Below are 24,561 nucleotides of genomic sequence, written 5' to 3'. Positions count from 1 at the left end.
ATTCTAACCCCAGAAACCCAAAAGTTTTAGAAAATCAAATTCTCTCCACCTCCTCCTCCTCCTAAAAGTCGTTTTCTTGGTGGATACCGGTGGAGTGCTTCACACTTGAGGAGTAACTGCTAAGGATCTCTGATCGTTGTCTCCGAATTAATTTTAAAAGGTTAGATTCGATCCCTCGAATTTTTATTCACGATTTATATGCTTTTATTTGGATTTTGTGTGTGTAAAAGTGTTTTTCCACGCCCCGCTGCGATTAAAAATCCAACATTGGTATCAGAGCCATAGGTTGTATGCATATAGATCTGTGGTAAAAATTTCAGAATTTTATGTGCTTGTATGAATTAATTATGATTTTTACAAGTTATATAATGGATTAATTTTGTCTGATGAGAAATCGTTTCTCAGAATAATTTTGAATGTTGATCTGGGTTCTACAAGTGTTGTAGATCGTCTGGGTATTTTTTTCATAATTTTATGATGTATAGATTTTTTATTATGAATTTTTGAAATTCTTACAATTAAATTCGTAATTTAATAAGTATAATTATATGTATATATAGTATATATATATATTTGTATTATCTATACATCTGCACATCTGCTTGTACTGTCTGTGTTGTACTGCTGCATGAAAAGAAGAAGCAAGGTACAGGTCTGACATGCACGACCACCGAGGAGAGAAAAGAGCGGCTGCAGAAAATTAAAAAAAAAATAGGGGTGTAACGCATTCCGGGAATGCGTTACACACCTGTGGCGCATTCACGGAATGCGTTACACCCTTTAATGGCTTAAAAGGGGTGTAACGCATCACCGGAATGCGTTACAGGGCTTGTAACGCGTTCCTGTAATGCGTTACAGCCCGTCTGTTGATTTTAAAATTAATTTTCTGGGAGTTTCGTAACTCTTAGGCGTGCAATATACCGTTGGATTCGTTTTTTCGAGACGGATCTAATGGAGTGATCAATTTTAGTTTATATAAAAGTTTTGAACTGTTTATATTTCCATGAAGTGTTTTAAAGCTGTTTTTGACTGTTTTTAATTGCTTTTAAATGCTTCATGTGATACATAGAGATGTATAATGCTTAGACCTATATGCTAGATGATGTAACATGCCTACCTTGATGTTTATTCATGTTTATATATGTGATATATACTTAGTTTATCATGCGATGATAGATTTAGGTGAACTTAAATGAACATAAGGCGTTTGTTAGACAAACAAGTATAGTGAAATTGTTTCATAACCTTAAGAACAATATTATGAATACAATCATGAGATTCTTGTGTTTATGAAACACGTAATTGAATATGAATTTTCGATATGAGAGAAAGGATGATTCTATCAACAACATATTTCTATCTGTAAGAAAGGGTTATTAAGTGACGCCTCTTGACAATGCTCCACCCGATCTGGGAATCATCTGATTATTGATTATTGATTTGAAATATTTAATTTAAAAGGAAGAATCTCTTTATAATATGATTATGATTGTAACGTAATATAATCCCTCTAAAATTAAATAATATCAAGTAGTAATTGGCCAATGATACAACGGGCTTGTGTCGGTCATAGCCTTCCAACATGGTAGAAAGTAGTTCTTGTTTTTGAATCATTGTCGTTTCGTGCCACAGCCGAGGGCTTTGATTTCGAAATAAGAAATACTTGTCTATTACATAGAGATGTGTACATTGAATAAGAATCTAAAGGTCGTTACGTGCCACAACCGTGGGCCTTTGGGGACTGATTCAATTATACGGAATGTTGGGTTAGACTTGACTTAGAATATTGAGTTTGTCGTGCCACACCCGTGACTCAATTATTCAAGAGGCTAAAGTTTGATTAGGGAATAACATTAGATGTAATTGACAAGAGTTGTCTGCCTATTGAACATTACATGGCGTTTCGTGCCACAATCGGGGTTGTGTAATGGAATGTAGGATCCCTATTCCCACTAGCATTATGAATGCTTAATTTTTCATGTAGGGGGTTGAATAAATTAGGAAAACTAGTGGGAGCCACTTATGAATAAAGACCCGATTCATATAGTGTTTTGAAATGAAATCGAATATTTGCTAAGTGTTGTTATGTGTTTATCATTTACAGATTTACTTTGTACGTTATGTCTTCTGCACTATCACTCAGGAGCATACTAGATGCTCACAAATTGACTGGTCCTAATTATGCTGACTGGCTTCGAAACTTGAGAATTGTTCTCAGGATTGAGAAGCTGGAATACGTGATTGACTCACCTAAGCCTACTGAACCTGCTAGTGATGTACATAATGATGAACATGTTGTGTATCGTAAGTGGATAGATGATGCAAATGTTGCTCAATGCATCATGCTAGCTTCCATGAACATTGAGCTACAGAAGCAACATGAGCATATGGATGCTCACACTATCCTCATGCATCTACAAGAGTTGTATGATGTGGCAGGGAGGACAACTCGATATGAGATATCGAAGGAGCTGTTCGGGTGTAGGATGTCTGAGGGATCATCTGTGAATGACCATGTACTTAAGATGATCAATTTGATTGAACGTCTTGGACAACTTGGTTTTGTCATGGATGGGGAGCTGAGCCAAGACTTAGTCTTGCAATCGCTTTCGAGTTCGTTCTCGCAGTTTGTTGTGAACTTTCACATTAATAAGTTGGATGTGAGCCTGCCTGAACTCCACAACATGTTGAAGACTGCGGAATCGAATTTTTCCCCTAAGAAGAGTTCTGTTCTTCTAATTGGTGAAGGTTCCAATCCTAAGAAAAGGAAGAGGAACTCTTCCAAGAAGAAGAAAGTAGGTGAGAAAACGCCGGTTCCACCAAAAGCTGAAGACCCCAAGAGCAAAGTTGTTTGCTTTCACTGTAACCAGGTGGGGCACTGGAAGAGGAACTGCAAGGTTTACCTTGCAGAATTGAAGAAGAAGGGTAGTGAGACTACCGCTTCTGATTCAGGTATGTTCATGATAAAAGTGAATATGTCATTTCTACTTGGGTATTCGATACCGCCTGTGGTTCTCATATCTGCAATTTGTTGCAGGGACCAAGGAGAAGTAGGACTCTTGAGGAAGAGAAGGTGATTCTATTGATGGGAAATGGAGCAAGAGTTGCTGCTAAAGATGTAGAATCATTTCATTTACATATGCCTACGGGCAAGACTATTGTTTTAAATAATTGTTATTTTGTTCCCTCGATTGTGAGGAATATTATTCCCATGCTAGACTTGGCTGGATTTTTCATTTATTATTGAGAATAATGAATGTTCTATTCTTAGAGATAATATTCTTTATGGACGTGGTACTTTAAATAATGGTCTGTATGTATGTGACATAATTTATTTCAGATTGAACAAATAAATAAAAGAAAAGGGATGATGAAAATCTCACTTTATAGTGGCATTGCAGTCTCCATTTAGTAGACATGGAGAGAGGACTGCAAATTTGCTAGGAATGGTACACACAGATGTATGTGGACCAATGTCTAAGCAAGCCATGGGTGGATTTTCATACTTCATTACTTTCATAGATGATAGATCTAGATTCAGATATGTGTTTGATGAAACACAAGTCTGAAGCCTTTGAAAAGTTCAAAGAGTATAAGTATGAAGTGGAGAAATAACCAAACATAGTATTATAACTCTTCGATCAGATCGAGGTAGTGAATAATTTAATGGAGTGTTTCTAGATTATCTCAAAGTAAATGGTATAGTCTCCCAGTGGACTCCTCCAGATTGGTATCTGAAAGGAGAGATCGAACTTTGTTAAACATAGTTCGGTCCATGATGAGCTATGCAAATCTTCCAGTATTCCTATGGGGTTATGCATTGGAAACCTCAGCATATTTACTGAATAAGGTGCCTTCCAAAATCTGTTCCTCAAACTTCGTATGAGATATGGAGAGAAAGGAAACCGAGTCTTAAACACGTTAAAATTTGGGGATGTCCAGCTTATATCAAGTAAGTTGACCCAGATAAGCTGGAATATAGATCCGTAAAATGTAGTTTTGTGGGATATCCTAAAGAGACTTTAGGGTATTACTTTTACACCGATCATCGGGTGTTTGTCTCCAGACATGCTACCTTCTTGGAAAAGGAGTTTATCCTTGAAGGAAACAGTGGGAGCAATGTTGAACTTGATGAAGTTCAAGAAGCACAAACTGCTACGGATCAAGTGGAAACACCTGTTCTGACTGAACAACCTTTTGTGGAACAGCCCATTCATAGATCAGGGAGAGTGTCTCGCCAACCTGAGAGGTAATATGGCCTTGTCATTGAGAATGACAATGAGTTGTCGATCATTGATGATGACGACCCTGTGACCTATAATGAGGCTATGAGTAGTGTTGACTCAGAGAAATGGCATAGTGCCATGAAATCCAGAATGAAATCTAAGTATACGGTATACAAAAGATAGATTATAGCAGATGGCCAGGTGGAGACCTTTAAGGCCAGGCTTGTGGCAAAAGAATTCAAACAAAGGCAATGGATTGACTTTGATGAAGCCTTTTACCTGTAGCCCTGTTAAAATCAGTTTGGATTTTGCTTGCGATTGCTGCTTACTACGACTATGAGATCTGGCAATTAGCCAGGTGGTTTTATTTCCAAGAGAAATGAAAACCTAGTGTGTAAGCTGCTGTGAACCATATGTGGTTTAAAGCAAGCTTCTCGAAAGATGGAACATTCGTTTTGATGAGACAATCAAAGAGTTTGATTTTATCAAAAACGTAGATGAACCATGCGTCTACAAAAGGGTTAGTGGGAGCGCGGTAACATTTCTTGTATTGTATTGAAATAGAGTTGACACACATAACAACATAGCAGACCCACTCACAAAGCTACTTTTTGAAAGTCACTTTGATCGTCATAAAGATGAGATGGGTATTAGATACCAGAGTGATTGGCTTTAGTATAAGTGAGAGATTGAAAGGAATATGTCCTAAGTCCAATCAGGTATTAGGATTTAGGAATAACTCTTTATGTAATCTTTTTTGATTTCATTGATATTAATAAAAGACTTGTTTTGTTTTTATTACGGGCTCTATCTATTTAAGTGTTTAAATAAGATATACCATAGTTTAGAGTAAAGCTTTTTATGGATTATGATGAGATCATAATAGTGAGACCTAAAAAGATGATAACTCTAAACTTAAATAGTTTCTGGTCAGAGGATTACTAACTGGTAATTAATAATCCGCAAAGATCGGTACATACGATGCTTGCTTCATTATGAAGGATGTCTATTCTCATAGACATTTGTGTGGTGACACTATAGCTAGTATGTAGGTGCTTATTATAGAATAAGTTCACTGAACATGACTCGCCCAGCTGAACAACTGATGGAGTTCACTCACGTGTCAGCAGTTGTTCACATAGTGATAGTTGTACAAGTATCCTTAGACTTGAGGTCATCATAGTCATCTTGTGTACACTGAACTATGCTTTGGTTTAGTTCTTAGTCTCCAGGGACAATTATTAGGGCTCTACTGGGTATAGGAATTTGTACACGAAGATAGTGTATGATCAATAAAGGATCTACCCCTTCCAGTGAAGGAAGTGAATGTTCAAGGCTGATCCACTTATGCTAGTTCAGGAATCTCTGGCCAGAGTGAATGAAATTAGAAAGGAGTTTCTGATTTGCATAGAACTACGCATAATAAATGGTAAGCAAGTGATTAAATTAGATAGGCTTGACACGAGATCCATGCCTTGTATTTTATCGGGACATTGTAGGGTAGAAGGAGTTTATTGTACGGTAACTATTCACTAACAGGTTCTTGGTATTCTAAGCAGTGAATTCATATTATCCGGATAGTCGCGATATGTTGAGAAGCATCCCTCACGATGTAGAATAAATGTGATTAATTAATTAATCATATTTAATAAATTAGAGAATTTATATAAATAATGATAAAATAGTTTTATTATTATTATTTATTTCTACTACCGGCTTAATATTGAACCTACAGGGTCACACCATAAAAAGAGAATGATTTAATGGTGGAGGAATTAATTAATAATGGCTGATAATTATTTATTTATGAAATAAATAATTAATTGGAAAATTTAATAATTAATTAAATGAGATTTAATTGATTATAAATTAATTAAGAAAAGTTCTTAATATTATTAATTAAAGGATTTAATTTTTGGAAATTAAATCAAGAGAGAGAATTATTTCTAAAGTATTTAGAAAAAGGATTAATAATTAAAAGGTGTTTTAATTATTAATAAGAATAATAAATGGGATAATAATAATATTATTTATGGGAAAATTTCAGCTGAAAATTTTGCCTATAAATACACTATTATAGACCCTATTTTTATTCTAACCCCAGAAACCCAGAAGTTTTAGAAAACCAAATTCTCTCCACCTCCTCCTCCTCCTAAAAGTCGTTTTCTTGGTGGATACCGGTGGAGTGCTTCACACTTGAGGAGCAACTGCTAAGGATCTCTGATCGTTGTCTCCGAATTAATTTTAAAAGGTTAGATTCGATCCCTCGAATTTTTATTCACGATTTATATGCTTTTATTTGGATTTTGTGTGTGTAAAAGTGTTTTTCCACGCCCCGCTGCGATTAAAAATCCAACAACAGGGTGAGTAAAAGTGTCAGCGTCCAAGGAAATGTTATCAATTACAGCTTTGTAATGTTGCTGAAATTGTCTTTCCTTTTCAGCATCATCCACAATCATTGACTCACTTGCAATGGCTGGCTCCATCCTTATTGCTCCAGTACCTGCTTTTCTCTCATGTTCTCTCTTTTGTTGCATCAGGGTCTCACCCTGGCTCCCCACCCTCACACCCTCACCTTCACCTACTAAGGTGGGACTCCTCTCACTCACTTTTGCCAATCCTGAATGAATGGATTGCTGAGATTCACTCTTTTCCTCTCCTTGTGCCTGGGAGCAACCCAGCCTCTCACTCAATACACTCTCCTCTCTCAGTCCTAAGAGTGATTGTATTACCACCAAATCTTCTGCACTAGAAATTATTGAAGTTTGAAGTTGGGCAGAGACACTCGACGGATAAATGATATCCGTCGGGTGAGTGGTAAAGCTATCCGACGGATAACTGCTGTTAAGCTTATCCGTCGGGATACAATCACTACTCGACGGATGAGCAATATCCATCCAGAGAGTAGAAATGAATGAGGTGGGAAGAGAAACTATTGTTGACTCTGTGTTGATTGAAGTTATTTGAGCCACAGATGTCACAATAGAATCAGAAAGAATTGGCAAGTGAGCCAACAAATCATCTAAAAGATGATGCTCACTTGCACTAGATTTTGGCTTCCCCAACAGAGTTAAAGAAGGGGAATCAGGAATTGAAGTGTTTATCATGTCCACTTCCAGTGAGTTGGTTGGTGAGTATTGTGTTTCAGTGGCTTCTATCAAGAGAGATTTTGGCTGTGACTCCACATTTATTGGAGCCACATCAATCTGAATTTGAGAAGGTGCAGGGACTGTGTCTTTAGCACCAGTTTGCACTAAGTGTGTGTCCTGTGCATCCCCAGTTGTTTTGGATTTCTTCTTTCTAGTGTAAGTTTGGTGTAGGCTTGTGTCCCTAACCCTCTTGGCCTGTGCTCTTGGATGAGAGCTTTGTTCAATAGCCACATCCTTTTGGGAGGATGCAGCTAGAAATGAGCTTCTGTCCTTTTTAAGCACTGCAGTTTGTTGGGAAACTGCAGTGTGGCTAGGCTGGGATTCACTTATCTCTCCAACCTTATCCTTGGGGTTTCTTTGATGTTCACCCCTTCCCTCACCTATCTTACCCTCCTTCACACTCCCCTCTTTGTGTTTGGTAGGATTTTCAACTGGTACCTTTTGAGAGATACCAGAGGGGGTTTTCTTTGATTTGGATTTAAGAATTGCAGTTGTTTTGGCAGCTTTGGTAGGCAACTGTTTGGTCATTGTCACAGTTGCCGTAGCTATGCCTGAAGTCAAAGAAATAGAAGGGATTGGAATAGTTGAGAGTGTAGATGAACTTACCTCACTTACCTGAGGTGCCATCATTACAGGAAAATAGAACATTGGCACATCCTTGTGATGGTTGGCTCTGTTCAGATCTGCAATGATTCTTCTCTCTTGAACCCAACACGCTAATTTGTTGGTTGGGTTCTCAAGTACAATCTCTTCACAAAGATGGTTAGCCAAAAGCATAAAAAATCTAGCATAGTAAATATTCTTTCCTCTTTTGGCTAAGTCACCTAGTTTGTAACCTAACTCATACACAACCAGATCACTTAAGTTGTAATATTTGTCTGTAACTAGCATGTATAGCATGTTAAGCATGGAAATGTTTACAGAATCAAAATTACTGATTTTTCCAGAAAAGACCTTAGTTACTACATCACACAAGTAACTCCATTCCTTCCTAAGACCTAGTCTTCTAATTTCACTTAGTTTTGCAGTAGGAAGTGCATAATGAATGGAATTTAGCATATTGACAATATCAGTGTCAGTGTGTGATGCAGTAACATTGTCATCAGGAATCTTGAAACATGCTTTTATGACATCACTATTGATACAGAAAACATTACCTTTGATGGTCAGAGTGATGGTTTTGTCAGTAGAGTTGTAGATTGCTGTTGTCCACATCTCCTCAACAACTTCACAATAAATTATGGGTGATTCCAGCATAGCAAAACTTAACTTGTAGTTCTTCACGAAGTCCATCATCTTATGATAGTCTTCAGATTGCTGAATCCCCTTATTGACCAAGGCAGTGAAGTTGTTCTTCTCATAGATGAACCCAGTCTGTGACATGATCTTTACTACGGGTGCCATTGTTAGGGAAGAAAAGCTTGAAGAGAAAGAGGATTTTTGCTTGAGAGAGAATGAATTAAGACAATTGAATTTGAGAATGATAAAAGAAAATGATTAGAATGAAATAGGCTTTTATACTTTGCTCAAACTCAACGGATAAAAATAATAAAGAGAAATAAATTACCCAATAGAAACTGCCTAAAATTAATGTTTTAAAATAAACTATAAAAATTCCACCCATTATCCGTCGTGTAATGCTTATAAACTGTAAGTATACTCGATGGATAATGTTCAGGGAATTAACGGTTAAGATTTAGACACTTCGACGGATGAGGATAAAATGTTATCCGTCGAGCTTTAAAATATTCCAGAAAAGTAATTGATCTTTATTTACAATTTGTATATCGACGGATGACTCAACCCGATGGATAATGGTCATCCGTCGAAAGACAAATTTTGACTTAGCCAAAATTTCATCCAAGACTAAAAATCAACTAAATTTCTGGCTTCTTTTCAACTTGCAAGAATAATTCAGATAAATTCAAGAGTAATTAAGCATACCTAACTCACTTACCAACCTAGAAAAGGTGGATTCATCCAGTGGCTTGGTAAAAATATCTCCAAGTTGCTTCTCACTTGGAACAAAATGTAACTCTACAGTACCATTCATTACATGTTCCCTTATGAAATGGTACTTGATGTCTATATACTTTGTCCTTGAATGTTGCACTGGATTTTCAGTGATGGCAATTGCACTTGTGCTGTCACAGAAAATAGGAATCCTTTCAACTTGCAAACCATAGTCTAGCAATTGATTTTTCATCCATAAAATCTGTGCACAGCAACTGCCAGCGGCAATATATTCAGCTTCAGCTGTAGAAGTAGAAATTGAATTTTGCTTTTTACTGAACCAGGACACAAGCTTGTCTCCTAGAAATTGACAGGTTCCTGTTGTGCTTTTTCTATCAATTCTGCAACCTGCATAATCTGCATCTAAATAACCAGTTAGATCAAAACCAGAATCTCTAGGATACCAAATGCCAAGGTTTGGTGTTCCTTTGAGATATCTGAAAATTCTTTTAATAGCTATCAAATGAGACTCTCTAGGATCAGCCTGAAATCTAGCACACAAACTTGTAGCAAACATTATATCTGGCCTACTGGCTGTTAAGTACAGAAGTGAGCCAACCATGCCTCTATAACTTGAAATATCCACAGACTTTTCAGTAGTGTTTAGTTCAAGCTTAGTTGCAGTGGCCATGGGAGTTTTTGCAGATGTGCAATCCATCAGATCAAACTTCTTTAAAAGATCAAAAATATATTTAGTTTGACTAATGAATATTCCATCACTAACTTGCTTAACTTGTAAACCAAGAAAGTAAGTTAGTTCTCCCATCATACTCATTTCATACTTGCTTTGCATCAGTTTGGCAAACTTTTTACAAACTTTTTCATCTGTAGAGCCAAAAATAATATCATCTACATAAATTTGAACAAGTATGCTAGAGCCATTCACATTTCTGAAAAATAAAGTTTTATCTACAGTACCTCTTGTGAAGTGATTTTCCAAAAGGAACTTTAATAAAGTGTCATACCAGGCTCTAGGTGCTTGCTTCAGTCCATAAAGTGCTTTCAATAGATAGTAGACATACTCTGGGAAATTTGGATCTTCAAAGCCAGGAGGTTGACTTACATACACTTCTTCCTCCAAATCTCCATTCAGAAAGGCACTTTTGACATCCATTTGATAGACCTTGAAATTGGCATGGGCTGCATAGGCTAAGAAGATTCTGATGGCTTCAAGTCTTGCAACAGGAGCAAATGTTTCATCAAAATCTATCCCTTCTTGTTGACAATAGCCTTTAGCAACCAATCTTGCTTTGTTCCTTACTACTAAGCCATTTTCATCCATCTTGTTTCTGAATACCCATTTGGTGTCTATTGGATTCTTTCCTTTAGGCTTGGGTACCAGCTTCCATACTTTATTCCTTTCAAATTGGTTTAGCTCCTCCTGCATAGCTAAAATCCAATCAAGATCTAATAAGGCTTCTTCTACCTTCTTTGGTTCTTCCTTAGACAGGAAGCTGCTGTATAGACATTCTTCTTGAGTTGCTTTCCTGGTTTGAACTCTGGAAGAAACATCACCAATAATCAGTTCAAAGGGGTGATCTTTTGTCCATTTCCTTGGTTGAGGTAGATTAGCCCTAGATGAAGAGACCTCAATGTTGTCTTGATGTGTGATTGAGTTTTGATTGCTAGAAACTCCCCCTGAGTTTGTGGATCTTTGATTTGAAATTGGGGTGCTTTCTATGGGTGATCTGCCTTGACTTCCTGCTCCTTTTGATAACCCGACGGATGGTGAATTTTGAGTACCGACGAATGAGGCAGGTTGTCTTTCGACGGATAATACAGATTGCCTTCCGACGGATGAAGCATTATGTAACTCGACGGATGTTGAGTTTTGTGCTTCATTTGTAGTAAATTTGTCTGCATTATCCTTAGACACTGTTTCTTGATCACTTTCATCATCACTTTCTTCACTGACCATCTCAATATTGTCGAATTTGAGGCTCTCATGGTAATCTCCATCTTTTAGTCCTTCAATCTTTTTATCATCAAACACAACATGTATAGATTCAACAACAATGTTGGTTCTTAGATTGTAGACTCTACATGCTTTACCAACAGCATATCCAACAAAAATTCCTTCATCTGCTCTAGCATCAAACTTCCCATTTTGATCAGTTTGATTTCTCAGAATATAGCATTTACAGCCAAAGACATGAAGAAAGTTCAGAGTTGGCTTCTTGTTCTTGAACAATTGATAAGGTGTCTTGCATTTTGCTTGATTAATCAGAGAGATGTTCTGAGTGTAGCATGCAGTGTTGACAGCTTCAGCCCAGAAATATGTTGGTAATTTTGATTCTTCAAGCATTGTCCTTGCAGCTTCAATAAGAGATCTATTCTTTCTTTCCACTACTCCATTCTGTTGTGGAGTCCTTGCTGCTGAAAACTCATGCAGGATCCCATTTTCCTCACAGAATGCTCTCATGACATAGTTCTTGAACTCAGTTCCATTGTCACTCCTGATTCTTCTAACTTTGAAATCAGGATGATTGTTAACTTGCCTTATGTGATTGATGATGATTTCACTAGCTTCATCTTTGGGCTTTAGGAAATAGGTCCAAGAGAACTTTGAGAAATCATCTACAATTACTAGGCAAAATCTTTTCTTTGAGATTGACAAAACATTGACTGGTCCAAACAAATCCATGTGAAGCAGTTGCAGAGGTTCTTCAATTGCTGAATCAAGTTTCTTCCTGAATGATGCTTTAATTTGCTTCCCTTTTTGGCAGGCATCACACAGTCCATCCTTTGTAAACTCCACCAGAGGAATGCCTCTAACTAGCTCTTTCTTTACCAGCTCATTCATGGTCTTGAAGTTCAAATGGGATAGCTTCTTGTGCCATAGCCAACTTTCATCTTGACTTGCTTTACTGAGAAGACAAGTTACAGATTCTGCTTTATTTGAGTTGAAGTCAGCTAGATACACATTTCCTCTTCTCACACCAGTGAGAACCACTTTGTTGTTTTGATTATTAATCACAACACAGGTTTCTTTGTTGAAGGTTACTGAGTTGCCTTTATCACAAAGCTGGCTGATACTCAACAGATTGTGTTTGAGACCATCCACTAAGGCAACCTCTTCAATGATGACATTGTCCTTTGAAATCAAGCCATATCCCACAGTATAACCTTTGCTGTCATCTCCAAAAGTGATACTTGGGCCAGCTCTCTCTTCAAACTCTGTGAGCAGGGTAGAATCACCAGTCATGTGCCTTGAACAACCACTATCCAAGTACCAAAGATTCCTTCTATTTCCCTGCACACATCAAAATCAAATCAAGTTGATTTTGGTACCCAAGTTTCCTTGGGTCCTGCCTTGTTAGATTTCTTCTTCTGTTTCTTAGGTTTTGACTCATTTGACTTAGGAATTTCAGATTCTTCCTTAGTCATTTGGGTTGGGCCTTTGAAACCACTAGGTGCTACAGAATTATTATGCATGTTATGGCTAACAGGAAATGGCATGCTTGGTACAAACATGTTGTTCCAGTAAGGCATGCTAAATGGCATTTGAGGCATATTATATGCAGCATAATATGGATTAGGTGCAAAAGGCATATTAACAAACTGTGCATTCATGTTCTGTGTAGGCATAGCATTAACAGGCATAGGAGGCATGGCATTCATGTTAGAGAATTGAGGCTGAACAGACATGGGAGTAGGCATGGCAGATTTGCAATTAATAGACAAATGATTTACACTACCACATTTGACACAGATTTTTCTAGGAGCATATTTGTCAGGTGTGTAGTTGTTATATTTGTTAATCCCTACTTTACCATTCCTATTATTTTTCCTTTTAGTTTCTGTTTTTACCTTTATCTTCTCAAGTCTGTCACTCAACTGTTTGACAGTCATGTGACCAACATTAGCCTTCTTCCCTTTCTTGGCTTGACTTGACTCCCCTGAAACAAAGTTCTTGGAAACAGACCCATACTTTTCATTAAGCTTGGTTAATTTGGCTTTACTAATGGGTTTGTTCACAGCCGACGGATGAGGATTTTTATCATTCGATGGATAACACATTTTGTTATCCGACGGATAGTCCTCATCATCCGTCGAGTCTACATCTGTCAGCAATCCATCTACCAAAATAGGTTCTAGTTTCTCCTTATTCTTTTTCCAGGCTTCATCACAAAAGGACTCAATTCCTTGAACCTTGGTGATTTGAGCATGAACATCTTTGGATGTTTTCCATGCCTTAATCACCTCCTGTTCACGATCGAGCTGCTTCTTTAAAATTTCTTCCTTTTTCAAGGACTCAGTTAATTCCTCCTTAGCAATTCTACACTCAATTTTTAGTTTCTCAAACTCAACAAACTGAGACTCAAGCACATTATTCCTCTCACTCAAAAACAAGTTATTTTCTTTGATTTTAGCATTTTCTTTAGTGAGGGACTTAAGTGTAACACCCAAATGATACAATTCTGTAGACATGTCATTTATTGCATCATTACACTCAGCTTTAGATAAATGTGCAAGGTTTGTAGTAATTACCTGATTGCTTGAGGAACTTGTCTCTGTTTCATCAGACTTGGCCATAAGGGCTAGATTGACATAGCTGATCTCCTCATCTTCATCCAAACCATCAGCTGCCCAGTCATTCTCTTGTGTAATAAAAGCCCTTTCCTTCTGTTTGAGTAGATCAAAGTATTTTTGCTTATAATCCACAGACTCAAATCTCTTCTTACTAGAATCTGACTTTCTACACTCATTTGCAAAATTTCCTGCCAAGCCACATTTGAAACACTTGAATTTTGACTTATCCACCATGTTTCTATTTGGCTTGGCAGCTCCAAAGTTCTTCTTGAACTTGAGCTTGGCAAATCTTCTTGAAAGGAATGCTAGGTGCTCATCAATGTCCTCCATGTCATCTTGACTCAAAGAATCTTCACTTTCTGCAGCTAGCCCTTTACCCTTGCTTTCACAGGCCTTTGAAGTTGATTCCACAGCTTCCATCTTCACTTTCTTCTCCTTTTCCAGTTCAGCAACTAGTGCAATGGATCCTCCTTTCTTCTTTCCTCTCTCCATTCTTTCATCCTGTTCTATTTCAAGCTCATAGGTCTTCAGAATGCCATACAGTCTCTCCAAAGTAAACTCCTTATAATCTTGTGAGTTTCTCAATGAGACTGTCATTGGTTTCCATTCCTTTGGAAGAGATCTGAGAAATTTCAGATTGGAGTCTTTAGTCTGATAGACTCTTCCATGCAATTTAAGAGCATTTAGTAGCTTTTGGAATCTACTAAAAATGTCAGTGAGTGACTCACTTTCTTCATTGTGAAAATGCTCATATTGCTGAATCAGAAGCTGCATTTTATTTTCTCTTACTTGCTCAGTACCATCACAGATTATCTGTATTGTGTCCCAAACTTCCTTGGCAGTCTTGCAGTTGATGATGTTATCAAACATATCTGCATCAACACCATTGAACAGAATGTTCATGGCCTTTTTATCTTTCCTGACTTGTTCAAGATCAGGATCAGACCATTCATGCCTTGACTTTGGAACTGATGGTTCATTTCCTGTTGCAGCTCTCATTGGAACATGAGGGCCTCTTTCTATGCAGTCCACATAGGCCTCATCTTGAGAAAGCATATGAAGATGCATCTTTACCTTCCAATGATGGTAATTATCTTTATCCAGAAAAGGAATCTTGATTCCAACATCTTTCTTGTTCATCTTGCTGAATTGTTTTGATCTTTAAACTCTTTGTAGATTAAGAGCTCGATCTGATACCAATTGCTAGTCCCTTAACAATATAGCAAGAATTACAGAAGGGGGGTTGAATGGAATTCTTTATCTTTTTCTTGAAATAAAAATGTTCAACTCGATTATAGATATGTCTGTTTTGATTAGCACAATGCGGAATATAAACTTTAATGAATCAAAACAAGAGTAATTAAAAACAAGAGTCTTTAAAAACTTTCTGGTGGATTTAAACAATTCCACCAGAGATATATATTAATATATCGAGAGAACTCTGTGTGTAGAAATGCTCACAGCTGCTTTTACAAGATAGAACAACTAAGAACACAGGAAATGCTAAAGATAGTGCTTACAAAGATTTCTCTGTGTTTGTTTCTAAGCTAACTTAGTTTTCTTAGTTAGTTTTCTATTTGCTACTCTCTTGGTTTATATATATTACCAAGATTACAAAGTCAAAAGAACTGAATAAATATAAAATCTAACAGTCTTGATCTTTGCTGCTTTTCGTCCTCTATGACCCAGTTAATAGGCTTCCACAATATTTGTATCCAATCTCGACGGTTGTGTGTCAGCTTTCACTGTTCAACTGATGTTTGAATCTTGATATTATCATCCGTCGACTTTCAGATCATCCGTCGATGACTTACTTGATCATCCGTCGACTGCTATTTTGAACATCCGTTGAGAGTCATTTGATCATCCGTCGAAGCTTTGTTAAGCATCCGTTGATAGCTATTTTGGCACTTGACTTCATTTCACTTATACAGAATTACAAGACATTGCTTATGTACAGTTAATCAACCTATTCTGCATATCTAGTTAAAGTCAACATGACTTATATGCTACTACAGATTCTATACAAAGGTGCATACAACACTGTGCCACAAACTTATCATTTTATAAGCTACTCACTCGATGAATAATAAATTACTCATCCGTCGGTACTCAAAATGAGTTATCCGTCGGAATTATAATTCTTATCCGTCGAGTGCTACATTATTTCACTAAGTAAAATCTACTTAGATGTTTTGTTTAGGTAATCATCAAGTGCACAACATATTCACAACATATGTTTACTGTTACTTGTTTTCAAAATTGATTTGATTGTATTCTACACGGTATTCAACCCCTTTCTACAGTGTTGTGTGACCTAACAAGTGGTATCAGAGCCTATCTATTAACACACATATAGTAAAGATCCAAAACAATCATGTCTGAAGAAGCAGAAAATCCAACCAAGCCCGCCAAAACTGAAGAAACTCAAAAGACTCAAAAACACAGTCGATATGAGACTATAAGGGTTCCCATACTAAGACCTTCTTAGTACCCCATATGGAAAGTGAAGATGGCTATATTTCTGGAAGCTTCAGATCCAGAATACCTTGACAGAATTAATGAAGGACCGCATAAGCCAACCAAGCTCTCTGTTGTAGTTGCAGATCAGCCAGCAAAGACCATACCAAAGGAGAAAAGTGAGTACACAGCTGAAGATATCTCATCCATTGCCAAGGATGCAAAGGTAAGACGTTTGCTGTATAGTGCCATTTATAATGTCATGTCAAACAGGGTAATTCACTGCAAAACTGCAAAGGAGATATGGGATGCTTTGGAGACAAGATGCCAGGAAACTGATGCAATCAAGAAGAACATGAGGACTATACTCACTCAAGAGTATGAGCACTTTGACTCAAAAAGTGATGAGTCATTAACTGACTTATATGACAAGTTTGTCAAACTCTTGAATGATCTGTCACTGGTGGACAAGGAATATGATCTTGAAGATTCAAATCTAAAATTCCTTTTAGCTCTTCCTGAAAGTTGGGATTTGAAGGCTACTATTATAAGAGACAACTATGCTCTTGATGAAACTACTCTTGATGAAAAGTATGATATGCTCAAGACTTATGAACTTGAGATGGATTAAAGAAGCAAGAGACAAGGGAGAAAGTCAAGGACAGTTGCTCTTAAGCCTGAGGAGGAATTCCCCAAAGTGGATGTCTCAAAGAAAGGCAAAGAAAAAACTCTCATCACAAAGTCTGATTCAGAATCATCAAGTTCTGATGTTGATAATTCAGAAACTGAAAGTTTATCTGAAATAGATGTTGATGAAGAGATGATGAAATTGTGTGCTCTTATGGTGAAGGGTATCACAAAGATAGCCTACAGGAAATTCAGAAGGGGAAAGAAGTTTTTCAAGAAAGGTGGAAGTACTGATAAGAAAGGTTTCAGAAAATCTGAAGGCAAAGGTGTAAAGTCTGACAGAGGAGACAACTCAAAAGTCAAATGTTACAATTATGGTGAAAGAGGCCACATATCTCCTGACTGCAAGAAAGAAAAAGTGATAAAGTCAAGGCACTTGTCACAAAGAGGAAAAGCTGGACAGACTCTTCAGATTCTGAAGATGAGGTGAACTATGCCTTGATAGCAAATGCTGATGGCAGCCCTGAAACTGCTGAATTAGGTACCTCAAACAACTTATGCCTTTCATACTGAAGATATTACTGAGTTGAGATTATATCTTAAAACCATGTTTATTAGCTACAGAGATCAAACTTTAACATGTGAAAGATTTACTTCTGAAAATATTGCTTTTAAGAAAAAGAATAATTATTTAGAAAAGCTAATTATGTTCCATCAAACTCAAAAAGAGAGAGATGATACTTTTTATGTTAGAGATGAATTGCTAAAATTGAATAAATCTCTCAAAACTGAGTTAGAAAAAGAAAAAGAGATTATCAGGACTTGGACTAACTCAGGCAGAACAACTCAGAACTTATTAAGTAGTGGAAACTGGAAAGAGGGCTTAGTTTATGGAGATGATAAAAGTGAAAAAGGAACTGAACAAATTGAGCCAATTGTTGTTAAACAAACTGTTAAGCCAAAGGTAAATCCTGTTAAGTTTTTAGGTAAAACTGTAAATTCTGATTCTGAAAAGATGAAAGAGTCTGTGACAGAAGTTAAGGAGAAGTCAACTTCTGACAAATTAGAACAGGATAAACCAGCTGAAGTCAACATAGACTTAATGACAAAGAAGCAGCTTAAGCATAAGCTGAAAGAAATAAGGAATGTCAACAAGATTAAGGCAGCTAGGAAAAATAGGAATGGAAAGGAAGGTGTGAATAAAAGTAATAATTATATGCTTGTTCCTAATACTCCTAGAAAGAAATGTTATAACTTTGGAAACTCTAACCATCTTGCTTCTTTTTGCAGGAAGAATAAGAATATAAACTCTTTACCTCCTAAGTCAGGAGTTAAGAGTCAGTTTGTTAGGTTTAAGCCACAAAATCCTTGTTTTCATTGTTATAATTTATGGCATTCCATTTATACTTGTAAGGAATATCATAGTTTATACTATGATTATTATCAAATAAAACCTTATTTAAAGAAAGTTGCTTTAATTCCTTCTAGTGTAAAGTCTGATGCAAAGCCTGATATAAGTTCTGATAAACAGCATGTTAGCATAAACTCTAATATTAAATCCGCTGCAAATGTTAACAAACTTAAAAAGGCCAAAGGATCCAAGCAAGTCTGGGTCCTTAAAACTAACCATTAGTGGTCTTTGTGATTGCAGGGCAACAGGAGAAACATCCTAGTACTGGATAGTGGATGTTCAGGACATATGACTGGAAATAAAGCCCTGCTCTCAGATTTTATGGAGAAAGCTGGCCCAGAAGTTTCTTATGGAGATGGCAACATGGGAAAACTCTGGGATATGGCAATATTAATCTTGAGAATGTCATCATTGAAATAGTAGCTCTCATCTCAGGACTTAAACACAATCTGCTGAGTGTGAGTCAAATCTGTGACAGAGATTATCACGTGAATTTCTTTGAAGAACACTGTGAAGTTGTAAGCAATTCTACAGGCAAAGTGGTTCTGAAAGGTTACATGCATGGTAACATTTATGAAGCAAGACTTTCAACAAGTTCTGATGGTTCTGCAATCTGTCTGTTGAGTAGAACATCAATTGAAGAAAGCTGGAATTGGCACAAAAGACTCTCTCATTTAAACTTCAACAACATAAATGAGCTTGTAAAGAAAGTTCTTGTGAGAGGATTTCCAAAATCAGTATTTGCTTTTGATGGCCTTTGTGATTTATGTCAAAAGGCAAAACAAAGAAAATATTCTTTCAAGAGCAAAACTGAGTCATCAATTCTTGAGCCTTATCACCTACTGCATGTTGATCTATTTGGTCCAGTCAATGTCATGTCTATTGCAAAGAAGAAATATGCTATGGTTATAGTGGATGAGTTCACAAGGTACACATGGGTGTACTTCTTGCACAAGAAGAATGAAACTGCATTTACTTTAACTGATCATGTCAGAAAGTTGGATAAGTTGGTCAAAGATTCTGTTAAAATTATAAGAAGTGATAATGACACTGAGTTCAAGAATTCAATCATGGAAGAGTTCTGCAAAGAGAATGGAATCAAACAGGAATTTTCTGCACCTGGAACTCCACAGCAAAATAGAGTTGTAGAAAGAAAGAACAGGACTCTCATTGAAGCTGCACAAACTATCTTGATGAAGCAAAGCTGCCAACCTACATTTGGGCTGAAGCTGTGCAGACTGCTTATTTTACATAGAATGCAACACTCATAAACAAGCATGGAAAAACACCATATGAGATGGTGAAGAAAAAGAAGCCAAATCTAAAATACTTTCATGTATTTGGATGTAAGTATTTTGTTCTTAAGACTCATCCTGAACAGCTATCAAAATTTGATCTAAAAGCTGATGAAGGAATTTTTGTTAGATATCCACTTTCCACAAAAGCCTTCAGAGTCTACAATTTAAGAACAAGGGTTGTCATGGAATCTATCAATGTATCTTTTGATGATAAGAAGATTACTGGACTTGAAGATTTCAATGATCACAATCAGTTGAGATTTGAAAATGAAGACTTTAATTCTGTAAATTCTGATGACTTAAACTCTGAACCTGTAAGTACTGATGTCATTAAATCTGTGGTAACAACTCCAAAGGAAAATGCACCCGTCCAGGGGGAGCAAGCTGAAGATCCTACCACATCTCAAGACTCTCATGAAATATCAGAACCTGTCACTGGCTCTTCAAGTACTGATTCATCTAGTTCTGATGAGCCAAATTCTGATAATTCTGGAAGCTCTGATACTTCAAATCCTGAAGGATCTAAGTCAAACTCTAAAGTCTCAGAGAGCATAACTACAGGGGGAGCATCAGAAAATGCTGATGGAGACAACATGGATCATGGGGGAGGATCCAGTTCTAGAAGTCAACTTCAATCTGCAAGGAAGTGGACCAAATCACATACATCTGACTTAATAATTGGAGATCCTGAAGCAGGTGTCAGAACTAGAACTGCAACATCAAATGAATGTCTCTATCATTCTTTTCTATCTCAGACTGAACCAAAGAAAGTGGAAGAAGCTCTTCAAGATGCTGATTGGGTGCAAGCAATGCAGGAAGAGTTAAATGAATTTGAAAGAAATAAAGTCTGGACCCTAGTGCCAAGACCAAAAAATAGATCAATTGTTGGCACAAAATGGGTGTTCAGAAACAAAACTGATAGTGATGGCATAATTACAAGGAATAAAGCAAGGCTGGTTGCTAAAGGCTACTCTCAACAGGAGGGTATTGATTATGATGAACCATTTGCACCAGTTGCTAGATTAGAAGCCATAAGGATCTTTTTGGCTTATGCTGCTAAAAAAAAGTTTAAAGTCTTTCAAATGGATGTGAAAAGTGCTTTTCTTAATGGAGAATTGGAAGAAGAGGTCTATATTGAACAACCTCCAGGCTTCGTAGATTCAAAATTTCGAAATCATGTCTACAGGCTTGACAAAGCACTTTATGGCCTTAAGCAAGCTCCTAGGGCATGGTATGAGACTTTAGCTCAATTCCTTCTGGAAAGTGGATTTCACATAGGTACAATTGATAAAACACTGTTCTACCTCAACCATGGAAATGACTTACTTTTGGTACAAATATATGTTGATGATATTATATTTGGTTCTACAAATGCCAAACTCTGTGAGAGGTTTGCAAAGCTAATGCAGTAAAGATATCAAATGAGTATGATGGGAGAACTTAGTTATTTTCTGGGCCTTCAAGTCAAGCAAAATGAAGAAGGTACTTTTATCTGTCAATCCAAGTACACCAGAAACTTACTGAAGAAGTTTGGAATGCAAGATAGTTCAACAACATCCACTCCCATGGCCACTGCAACCAAGTTAGATAAAGATACTGGTTCATCAGTAGATATTACTAAGGTATGATTGACTCTTTACTCTATTTAATTGCAAGTAGACCTGATATCATGTATGCTACCTGTCTTTGTGCAAGATTTCAGGCTGATCCAAGAGAACCTCACTTAATAGCTGTGAAAAGAATTTTCAAGTACCTTAAGGGTATAGCTGATCTGGGATTGTGGTATCCTAGAGAATCAGATTTTAAGCTAATAGGTTACTCAGATAGAGATTTTGCAGGATGCAAAATAGATAGGAAAAGCACTAGTGGAAGCTGCCAATTTCTTGGAGGCAGATTGGTTTCTTGGTTTAGCAAGAAACAGAAGTCAATTTCCGCATCCACCGCAGAAGCAAAATATATTACTACAGGAAGCTGTTGTGCATAAATTCTTTGGATGAAGAATTAGTTACTGGATTATGGGTTAAAATTTTCTAAAAATCCCTATTTACTGTGATAATCAAAGTGTTATTGCTATGACATGTAATCCAGTTCAACACTCAATGACAAAGCACATCAGCATTAGGTCCCATTTTATAAGGGAACATGTGATGGAAGGTACAGTGGAATTGCACTTTGTTCCAACAGATCAACAACTAGAAGATATCTTCACAAAACCATTATGTGAAGCTACCTTTACAAGATTGGTAAATGAACTGGGAATGGTTTCAGGTTCTTTCTCTAAATCTGCTTAGATTTTGTTCTCATGCATCAGACTTTATGATCAGTGTTTACAGATTATTTCATTTTCATATAATCTGTGCTTAAAATTAAAATTCATTAAATGCTGATTGTTATCTGATGTGGATCTTTAAACTCTGATAGTGTTTGGGATGTTCTGTGACTATTCAATCCAATGAGGATAACTGTGCTAGATGATGACCTAGTAGTTTTTAACATACTAGAAATCCCATGTTTGAATTAGTTGTTTATGTGGAAACTCATTAACACAAGCAAATTCTAATTTTGAGCTTAGTCAAGTTTACTTTGTGTATCTTATTACTAAGTCACAAACTAGATTATTGTTTCTTATCTGTGAGATTCTGATGTCGGTAAATCTTAAAGATGAACTAAATGCTGATAAGCCTCACTTATCAAAAGAAAAGAAAAGAAAATAAAAGTCAGGTACTCCTTTGAGATCTAGAGTAAATATGTGGAAGGGAAGACCCAAGTGCATTGCTGGTATTAAGTAATATGCATTAGAAAAGCAAATAAATTTTCTTGGTGACTTTTCACATTCTCTGATTACTGAAGAAATACTCCGACAACAGCATAAATTCTGATAAGCAGTCGTGACTCACTTATACTGAGAAGCCACTGTAAAAAGAAATTTCAAAAGATGCATAAAATGAGCACAAACAGTTGAGGTGGACTCTTGCATAAATTTTTTCTATAGTAGACTTCATGATTGATGACATATTTTAAGCACTTTTCTTAGTTATGCCTTACTTCTAAGATGTACTGAAGTTTATCAGACTTTAATCTTTATCTGATATTTTGCTAAATGCACACACTTTCACTCCATATGAATGATGAAAATTACTGTGGTGATTAAGTTGTTTTTGACAAATAGATATGTGTCATTTGCATAAATTCTGAGGACAAGTTCTGATGGAAGTTCTGATGATTAAACTCTGAAGAAAACAAGTCAGTATTTGTATGAAGAATCACAGAAAAAGATATTCACTTTTTGAGTTCAGAAGCCATATCCTGATGACTGTTAAAATCTGATATAAGTTAAGTTCTGATATTAAATCCTGATGGGATCTTTGATGCTTATGTGGCATTTCTCTTTACTTGACTTATTTGTGGTAAAATCTGAAACAGTCATATTTAAATCAGAATATATTTTGGTAAGATAAAAATAGTCATAATCATTTTGGGTTAATGATAAACGTGTTTGTCTTGAAAAACTGCATGTGCACAGTAATTATTGTTTATTTTACGTGCTCATTAACTCTTGCTTTAACTTTTTACTAACTGTTATTATTACACATCGGTTTAGGGAGACGAGGCATCATTATGTTTTACTCTTAATCGTAAAACAGTCCTCTCGTCCCTTGGTATTCCATTAGCTATTTAAATGACTGATCATCCTTCGATAAAATCATATCTTTTCCTTTCTCTTAAACAATGGCACATTTTAGTTGGTTTTACTGCTATGACACAGACACTGTGACCATTTTTAGAAATGGAATTCCGACTTCATATCCTATCAAAAATATTCCTTTCGACATCTGGATTCAACTTCCAGACAACATTAAAAATGATTTGTTATCTTTCCAAAGAGAAGTTTATCTCCGTATTCTTAAACAGCAGGAGAAAATCATGCGTCTTGTTGTTCTCTTTGTTGAAAGTAGGAAGAAGAATTAAAAGTCATCCATCCATATCTCTCCACCATCAGCTTTGTCAGACTTCTTAGACGAAGGCTGTTGATGTTAAGATTCTTAGAATAGGACTATCTTGTAATTTTTGCATGTAATCGATAAAGTTCATGAACTGTACTCGTTTGATATATTAATGAAATTTCCTTTAATTGCAAGATTTAGTCTTTGTTTCTCAAATTATGTGACTGTGCATGTTTTAATTACAATTTGTTAATCTTTACTTCATCTATTTTTAACTTTATCCTTTGATGAATGTTTTGATTACAATTATGGTCAATAATAAATTTGTTGATTTGAGGAAATAGTTGAAGCACGGGTTCATGCATCAGAACCTGTGATAATTGAAGCTGAGAATGTTACTTCTCAGAAAGAAACTGCAGCTCAAAGTTCTGATACTTTGAAGAAAAAATCTATAAGTTCTGAAGCTGCTGAAGCAACTCCTTCATTGGCAAGGGAGATTGAAGAAAATGAAGGCTAGGAGGTATTTGGCTAAGGCTCCATCAGAAGATACTGAAGAAGCTGAGGAAGGGGATCAAAAATCTCTGATCTCACAAGAACCAATTATAATTGAAGCCCTTCCAGCTCAAGCCAAAGACACTGCTACTGATACAGTTTTAACCCCTCCTGTCTCACCTATTAAAGCTACAGATGATGCTAAAGAACACACTGAAAATTCTGAAATATATATTTATAATTTGAATATACCAAATGTTCTTTATCTAGAAGCTACATCTACATAAGCTCAGCAATTTCCAACTCAATTTCCAATTCTAATTGTTGAGATACCATCTACATCAATCACACCAGCTTTGGAGATAAATTCTGATGTTCAGAATTTAAATGAAGCTATTCCTGAATCTC

The sequence above is a fragment of the Apium graveolens genome, chromosome 11 (assembly GCF_009905375.1).
Source record: "Apium graveolens cultivar Ventura chromosome 11, ASM990537v1, whole genome shotgun sequence".
In the NCBI taxonomy this organism is placed as follows: domain Eukaryota; kingdom Viridiplantae; phylum Streptophyta; class Magnoliopsida; order Apiales; family Apiaceae; genus Apium; species Apium graveolens.
Note: the sequence above shows the minus strand (reverse complement) of the source record.